The sequence below is a fragment of the Capra hircus genome, unplaced genomic scaffold (assembly GCF_001704415.2).
Source record: "Capra hircus breed San Clemente unplaced genomic scaffold, ASM170441v1, whole genome shotgun sequence".
In the NCBI taxonomy this organism is placed as follows: Eukaryota; Metazoa; Chordata; class Mammalia; order Artiodactyla; family Bovidae; genus Capra; species Capra hircus.
The window spans coordinates 422,496-430,200 of record NW_017189618.1 but is presented as its reverse complement, the minus strand read 5'-3'; the positions used below and the strand labels follow the sequence as shown (position 1 = coordinate 430,200).

The 7,705-nt window shown below is 40.9% G+C and overlaps 1 pseudogene; it reads right to left on the bottom strand.

Annotated features, from left to right (window-relative positions):
- Positions 1 to 2,906: 2,906 nt before the first annotated feature.
- On the bottom strand, positions 2,907 to 7,705 carry LOC108634572 (annotated as a pseudogene).

The window sequence follows — 7,705 nt, the reverse complement described above, 5'->3', positions numbered from 1 at the left end:
CACAAAGACAGGTATATAGATCAATGGTACAAAATAGAAAGCCCAGAGATAAATCCACACACATATTTTGTTATGATCTTCCAAAATCACAGTGGCCAAGATTCAAGTATGGTGGAACCATTTGATGTCAGTTATGAATTACCCCAAAATAAAGTGACCCCAAAGAGCTTCAATAATAGTACCACTGACCTTCAAAATCATGAAATAATATTATGAAGTAAAATACTTATGGAACTCCTTACCTTAAATCTCTGAATTCGCTCCTTCTTAGCTAAGGTCTCCAGTTTCTTTTTTATTTCAAGCTGATGGTAACGCTAAAGAGGAAAGAGTGAAGGAAAGCATCATATCAATTATAGTAAAGAATTTTTGAGAGGAAAATAACCCCACTAGCTAACGGTATTCTCAATTACCCCTCTTGTCACTGAGATGGAGAAGAATCATGTGCATAAGTGTGCAAGTGGGAATATAAATTGGTACAACTCTTTGGAAAGCCAATTCCTAACATACATTAGGCAGTTAAAAGTGCTCCTACTGATAACCCATAAATTTCACTTATAAACCTAGGGGAAAATCTAAATAATAACAAAAAAATGTTTTATGCACAAATTAAAAAGAATGAAACTAGATCACTTTCTAACACTGCACACAAAAATAAACACAAGATGGGTAAAAGATCTTAATGTAAGGCCAGAAACTGTAAAACTCCTAGAGGAGAACATAGGCAAAACACTCTCTGACATAAATCACAGCAGAATCCTCTATGATCCACCTGCCAGAATTCTGGAAATAAAAGGAAAAACAAACAAATGGGATCTAATTAAAGTTAAAAGCTTCTGCACGACAAAGGAAAATATAAGCAAGGTGAAAAGACAGCCTTCTGAATGGGGGAAAATAATAACAAATTAAGCAAATGACAAACAACCAATCTCAAAATTATACAAGCAATTTATGCAGCTCAAGTCCAGAAAAATGAATGACCCAATCAAAAAATGTGCCAAAGAACTAAATAGACATTTCTCCAAAGAAGACATATGGATGGCTAACAAACACATGAAAAGATGCTCAACATCACTCATTATTAGAGAAATGCAAATCAAAACCACAATGAGTTACCACTTCACACAAGACAGAACGTATTGGTGCAAGCAATAAATGCTGTAAAGGGTGTGGAGAAAAGGGAACTCTCCAACAATGTTGGTGGGAATGCACACTAGTACAGCCACTATGGAGAACAGTGTGGAGATTTCTTAAAAAAATTACAAATAGAACTGCCTTATGACCCAGCAATCCCACTGCTGGGCATACACACCAAGGAAACCAGAACTGCAAGAAACACGTGTACCCCGATGTTCATTGCAGCACTGTTTATAATAGCCAGGACATGGAAGCAACCTAGATGCCCATCAGCAGGTGAATGGATAAGAAAGCTGTGGTACATATGCACACTGGAGTATTACTCAGCCATTAAAAAATAATACATTTGAATCAGTTTTAATGAGCTGGATGAAACTGGAGCCAATTATACAAAGTGAAGTAAGCCAGAAAAAAAAAAAAACAACACCAATACAGTATACTAACACACATATATGGAATTTAGAAAGATGGCAATGATGACCCCATATGCAAGACAGCAAAAGAGACACAGATGTGTAGAATGGACTTTTGGAATCAGAGGGAGAGGGAGAGGGAGAGGGTGGGATGATTTGGGAGCATGGCATTGAAACATGTATACTATCGTGTAAGAATCGAATCGCCAGTCTATATCCAATGCAGGATACAGGATGCTTGGGGCTGGTGCAAGGGGATGACCCAGAGAGATGTTATGGGGAGCGAGGTAGGAGGGGGATTCATGTTTGGGAAAGCATGTACACCCGTGGTGGATTCATGTCAATATATGGCAAAACCAATGCAATATTTTAAAATAAAGTAAAAATAAAAATTAAAAAAATAAAAATAAATTAAAAAAAAAAAAAAAACAACTATGCCTATTCATCCAAGGGAATTCTACTCAGGAATGAAAAAGAATGTTCCACAGCTGCATACCATAAGAATGCATATCACTTATTTAAAAGAAAAACAAGATCAGGGGGACAGAAACTCTATTGTGTGATTCTATTCATTTAAAATCTGAAACAAAGAAAAATGAATCCCTAGTGCTAGAGCTCAAAGAAGTCATTACTTTTGGGAGCAGAGAGTGGCCAGGAAGGAACATGGAGATTTCAAAGCTAATTGGTTGTAGAGAGATGAAGCAAGTACAATCTCAGTTACAGTAAAGCCAGACTTTATTTTCTTGGGCTCAAAAATAACTGTGAATGGTTACTGGAGCCATGAAATTAAAAAAATGCTCACTCCTTGGAAGAAAAGTTGTGACAAACCTAGACAGTTTATTAAAAGGAGACATTTCTTTGTCAACAAATGTCTGTAAAGTCAAAGCTTTGGTTTTCCCAGTAGTCAGATACAGATGGAAGAGCTGCACCATAAAGAAGGCTGAGAACTGAAGAACTGATCTTTTCAAACTGCGGTACTGGAGAATGGAGAAGACTCTTGAGAGTCCCTTGGACTCCTAGGAGATCCAACCAATCAATTCTAAGGGAAATCAACTCTGAATATTTAGTGGAAGAACTGATACTGAAGCTCCAATATTTTCGGAAGTCAACTCATTGAAAAAAAAAAAAAAAAGGAAACCCTGATATTGGGAAATATTGAAGGAAGGAACAGAAGGCGTGACAGAGGATGAGATTGTTGGATGGCATCAGCAACCCAATGGAGTGAGTTTAAGCAAGCTTCAGGAGATGGTGATGGACAGGGAAGCCTGGCATACTGAAGCTCATAGGGTCACAGGGAATCAGACTGAGCAACTGAACAACAAAAGCCAGGCAGGGTCTTTATGTACAGCTGCCTGAACCTCAATAGGGCTTTTCCGAATTTCTGGAGGTGGGTAGAACTTTTTTTTTTTAGCCAGATCCCTTGCTGCAACACGTCTGGAATATTTTTTTGTTTGTAGTCAATTTTCTTTGTAGTTTTTCTGGGTGGCACTTGGGAGTCAGTGTTCCTCACAATGATGGATGCTGTCTCTCTCAGTCCCAGCTGACCTGAAGTTCGGATCATGACCTCTGTTTCAGAAGGCAACCTTTGCAATTGCTCTGGCTTTCTGAATGAGTGATTATTCTTGGTCTGGTGCTCTGTCTTTTCCTTCAGGTTTAAATACTATAGCCGGCACTTGGAACATGGAAAGACCCTCCTGTTCCAGTGCCTCCAAGAGTGATTTATGAAGGATGTCACCAGTTTGAAAATTTTGAGGCAAAACAGGCAAAGTAAATTGTTCATGTTTCCACGCCACATTCTAAAATGAGCCTCTACATGGGCAAAGGCTGACAATCTGTAATTGAGAACACGGCACACATAGGGCATTTTGCCAGGTTTGTGACTGTCCTTCATATGCTGTAAGAGAACCTGATCTGTTTTGAAGGACAATTCACAGATATCACAGACCGTGGAGGGCTCCCGGGAAGCATGGACACTTTCAATGTGACACTGCAGCTGGAACGGGGTGGGAAACTGGCGGTGGCAGTGCTGGCAGATAGTGTGGATTTTCCAGCTGTCACCCTTCTGCCTCTCAAGCTCCAGATGGTTCCTCAGGTGGGTCATAAACTTGACCTATTTTAGAACACTTAAGCCACTGAGGCTTTTAAAGGCTGTGTGAGTCTTCTGTTCTGGCTGCCATCTCTTGTATGCTATCCATAGTAAAAGTCATCAAATAACATGATCAAATTTCCTTTCATGGGATTAACAGTCTTGCCCTGACTTGCAAGAGTCAAAAAGTCCATTTTCTCCAGCCCTTCCAAATTATATGTTCTGTCTGGATCCATAAGACTGAAGCATGCCTGGTCATTGGCATGAGTCCATGAAAAAGATGCCCCATCATAAACATGGCTTGGTGAGGTCAGGAGATCTTCCAAGGTCATAGGAGGGACACCTGGAGGGGCCATCGTGGAGGCAGGTACCCATGGGATTCCATCACGTTTAGATGAAGGCTCAGAAATAATAGAACTGCCTCTTCCTCCCCATAAAGACTGAGAAGCTGGTGATATGGCAGCTGGCTCTGATGCTGGGGTCCTAAGATTTTCAGGTTGCAAAGTGCAGGAGGTATCTGGACCCACGTGGCCCTTCTTTCTTCTTGAAGATTAGTCCATGGTCATTCTGTTCAAAATGTTGGAAATGACTGGCTTTGAACTTGAAATCATTCTGACAAAGAGGGTTTCAGCATCCTCATTGACGTGCTCCACTCCAACAAAGATGACCTCAGCATTGTCATTGTCCTTATCTCTGGATTTGGACCCTTCAGTCTTTCTCTCGGGTTGTGGTGGTGCTTGCGTTTCCTGACATGGGAAGAGATGGTCGACTTTACAATCACTTTTGGCTTCAAGTGGCCCCTTCTAGTGTTTTTTTCCACGTAAAGGCAATCATCAGACCAGGTCATCCCCTCTGATCTCAGGTGTCACTCTCTGCGGTTTCAGCTAATGCTCAGTTGTTTACTGAGAATGTTAAATGGAAAACTCCAGAAATACATAACTCATATGTTTTAAATTGCATGTCATTCTGAGGAGTGTGATTGGGATCTCACACCATCCTGCTTCCTCCTGCCCAGAATGTGAAATGTTCCTTAGTCCTGCACATCCCACCCATTTGTCACTCGGTTATCACAATGACTGTTGAGATGTCACAGGGCTTGTGACCAGTTCACCCTTATTTTACTAAATAATGGCCCCAAACCATAAGTGGAGTGATGCTGTCCATTTAGATATGCCAGAGAGAATCCATTAAGTGCTACCTTTAAGTGGAAAGATCGAAGTTCTCAGTTTGATATAAAGAGAAAAATATTGTATGCTGAGTTTGCCAGTATCTGTGGTGAATGTGGAGAAGAGAAAAGAAATCTGGGTTAGTTTTGCTCTCAAACCTCTAAGTGCAAAAGGTATGGCCACACAGTGTAGTAATTGCTTAGTTAGGGTGAAAAAAAAATCACTAAATTAGTACAGCAATATATTTTACATAGCGACTACATTCACAAAACTTTTATAAAAGTATATTTTAATAATTGTTCTATGTTATTATTACACCTTCCCTGGTGGCTCAGATGGTAAAGTATCTGCCTACAATTTGGGAGACCCGGGTTCAGTCCCTGGGCCAGGAAGGTCCTCTGGAGAAGGAAATGGCTACCCACTCCAGAATTCTTGCCTGGGAAATCCCATGGACAGAGGAGTGTAGTAAGCTACAGTTCATGGTGTTGGACAGAGTTGGACATGACTGAGCAACTTCACTTTCACTTTCCTGTTATTACTAGGCAGTTGCCAATCTCTTACTGTGCTTTTATAAAATAAACTGCATCCCAGGCATGTTTGTATAGAAGAACCATTATGTATATAGGGTTTGATACTATGTGAGGTTACAGATGTGCCCTGGGGGACTTGAAACTTACTCTCTGCAGATAAGTGGTGATGATTATATTTCTTTCAAAAGACAAAATTAGTACTTATTTAATCATTGGCTGAAACATTGAAATAACTATTTGACATAAGGAAACATCTGAAACTCAGCTAAGTGACACGGCCGTTTTTAACTTCCTTCTCCAGCCACTTTTGCCTTGTCTCCCCATGGTGGCCCCAGTGCTCCTGTTAAACTCTGCAGGAGAGCTGGTAGGCACCATTTTGCTTATAGATCTACAATCTCACTCAGAAATGCTGACCAACAGAAAATGTCTAAAAGAGCCCCCAGCTATCCCCTGAGGGTACCTCTCACTCCCTCCACTCTCTGAGCCCTGAAGGCACCATACTCTATAACTGGATCAAAAATATTTTTTTAAAAAAATTCCAGAAAGTTCTAATAGCAAAACATGAACCTGCCTCATGCTGGCAACTATATATGCATATATTTATATATAGAGAGAGCATTTACACTGTACTTGAAACTATTTACATGGTATCAACATTGTTTTAGGTGTTATAAGGAATGTGGAGATTATTTAAAGCATGTGGGAGGATCCCCTTAAGTTACATGGAAAGACTACAACATTTTATATAATGCACTTGAGCACCCATGGATTTTGGTATCTGCAGTTGCAGGGTTCCCAAAACTAATCTCCCAAGGGTACCGAGGAGAGAGGACGGGGACTTCTCAGGACTTCTGCTATGCACCCTGCCTTGGACGCTGTCTCAAGTACTGCCACCCAACTCTTGACCTGCCTTGATCCACTGTTTTTCTGCCAGGCTTCCCTGACCATGATGTCAGATATCATACCTCCCCAACTCACATGCTGTATTCATCTCCAGAGCTATTGGGTTGCTGTATTTTTGTTTCTAGAACAACATGTGGTGTCTGTTAGTGCTACATGTCTCCTGCATAAATAAACAGCAACAGTTATTAATACAATCATGTATCTATACCTTAGGCTGGACGAACTCATTCCTGGCTCCCCAGGTGCTTACACTTGATGTTAGGCAAAAGGCTAAGTAATTTATCCAAGTATTTAATGAATTCCAAATACTAATGAATTAAAACTATCATGCAAGGGAGAGAGTCAGCTAGTATGTAGCTGGATGCTGACAGGAGTGGTGGCCTAAGAAATGAGCTTTTGAACTACGGTGAAGGGTTAACAGGGTAGCAGAGATGTGCTTGCAAACGGGTCTCTCTGATCAGGCTGAGCGTCCTTGCATAAGAGGCGTTCTGCCAAAGAGTCTGGATACAGCCTTGAGTTTAATGGTCCCTTGCAAACGAGGGAGCATTCCCTTCTTGAGATAAGAGGGAGATGAGGGCTTTGCGCAGAGTCTGCAGTAGACAGAGATTTCACTCCCCTTTGCTGTACGAAAACATGTATGCACCTGCACTGTACTGAAAAGGCTTATTCTTACAATCTGGAATTCTGCCTAAGGAGGGCTTTATAATAATAAACGGCAATTAGTTTGCCCAGTTCTGTTCCTCTGGCCAGAGTGGTGTCCTGTCTGTCTCTTGTGTGTCTTGTATGTTCTGTGTCATTTCACTCGTAGTAACCAACATCTGGCGCCCAACGTGGGGCTCGAGTGAAACCGAAAGAGGTAAGAAACCCCGGAGGGATTTTAGATCCATAGCAGGGGAGCTTTCGGAAATATGGGAATTCCTCACCCTAGCGGAAAAAATTGCTAGGTGAATTCTTGTACATAATCATGGGGAATTCTTCACCCTAGCAGATGGGAACTTTCAAAAGTTCATGGTTCAAAAAACCATGGGGAAATCCTGCTAGGAAGAAATAAATGTTCATTACGGGTACAATATGTGAATTTATATATTGAATCATGTTATAAAATTTATGTAATGCTATAACACAGGCTTTGATTTTGCTATCTACTGATAATGAGACCAAATCGAATGCTTTAATGAAGGGAGAGGCAATTTATGAGGATATGCCAACTGTTGGTGGAATTTCTGCCTTGCCTGAAAGTAAGGATACAAATAACCTCTTTCTGGAAATGGTGAAACATCTGATAGTTCAAAATCAGATTCAGAGTCTTCTTCGGTTTCATTAGAGGAGGGCAAAGAGGTTAAAAAAATGAACCATCTGTTCCAGGAATAGTGGGAATCCCGTAAGGAGGAGAAAAAATCTATACCTTCTGCTCCTGCTTGTGCTTCTCTTCTCCCCACTGCGGTTAATCAGCCCGATATGGGCAGGGGACAT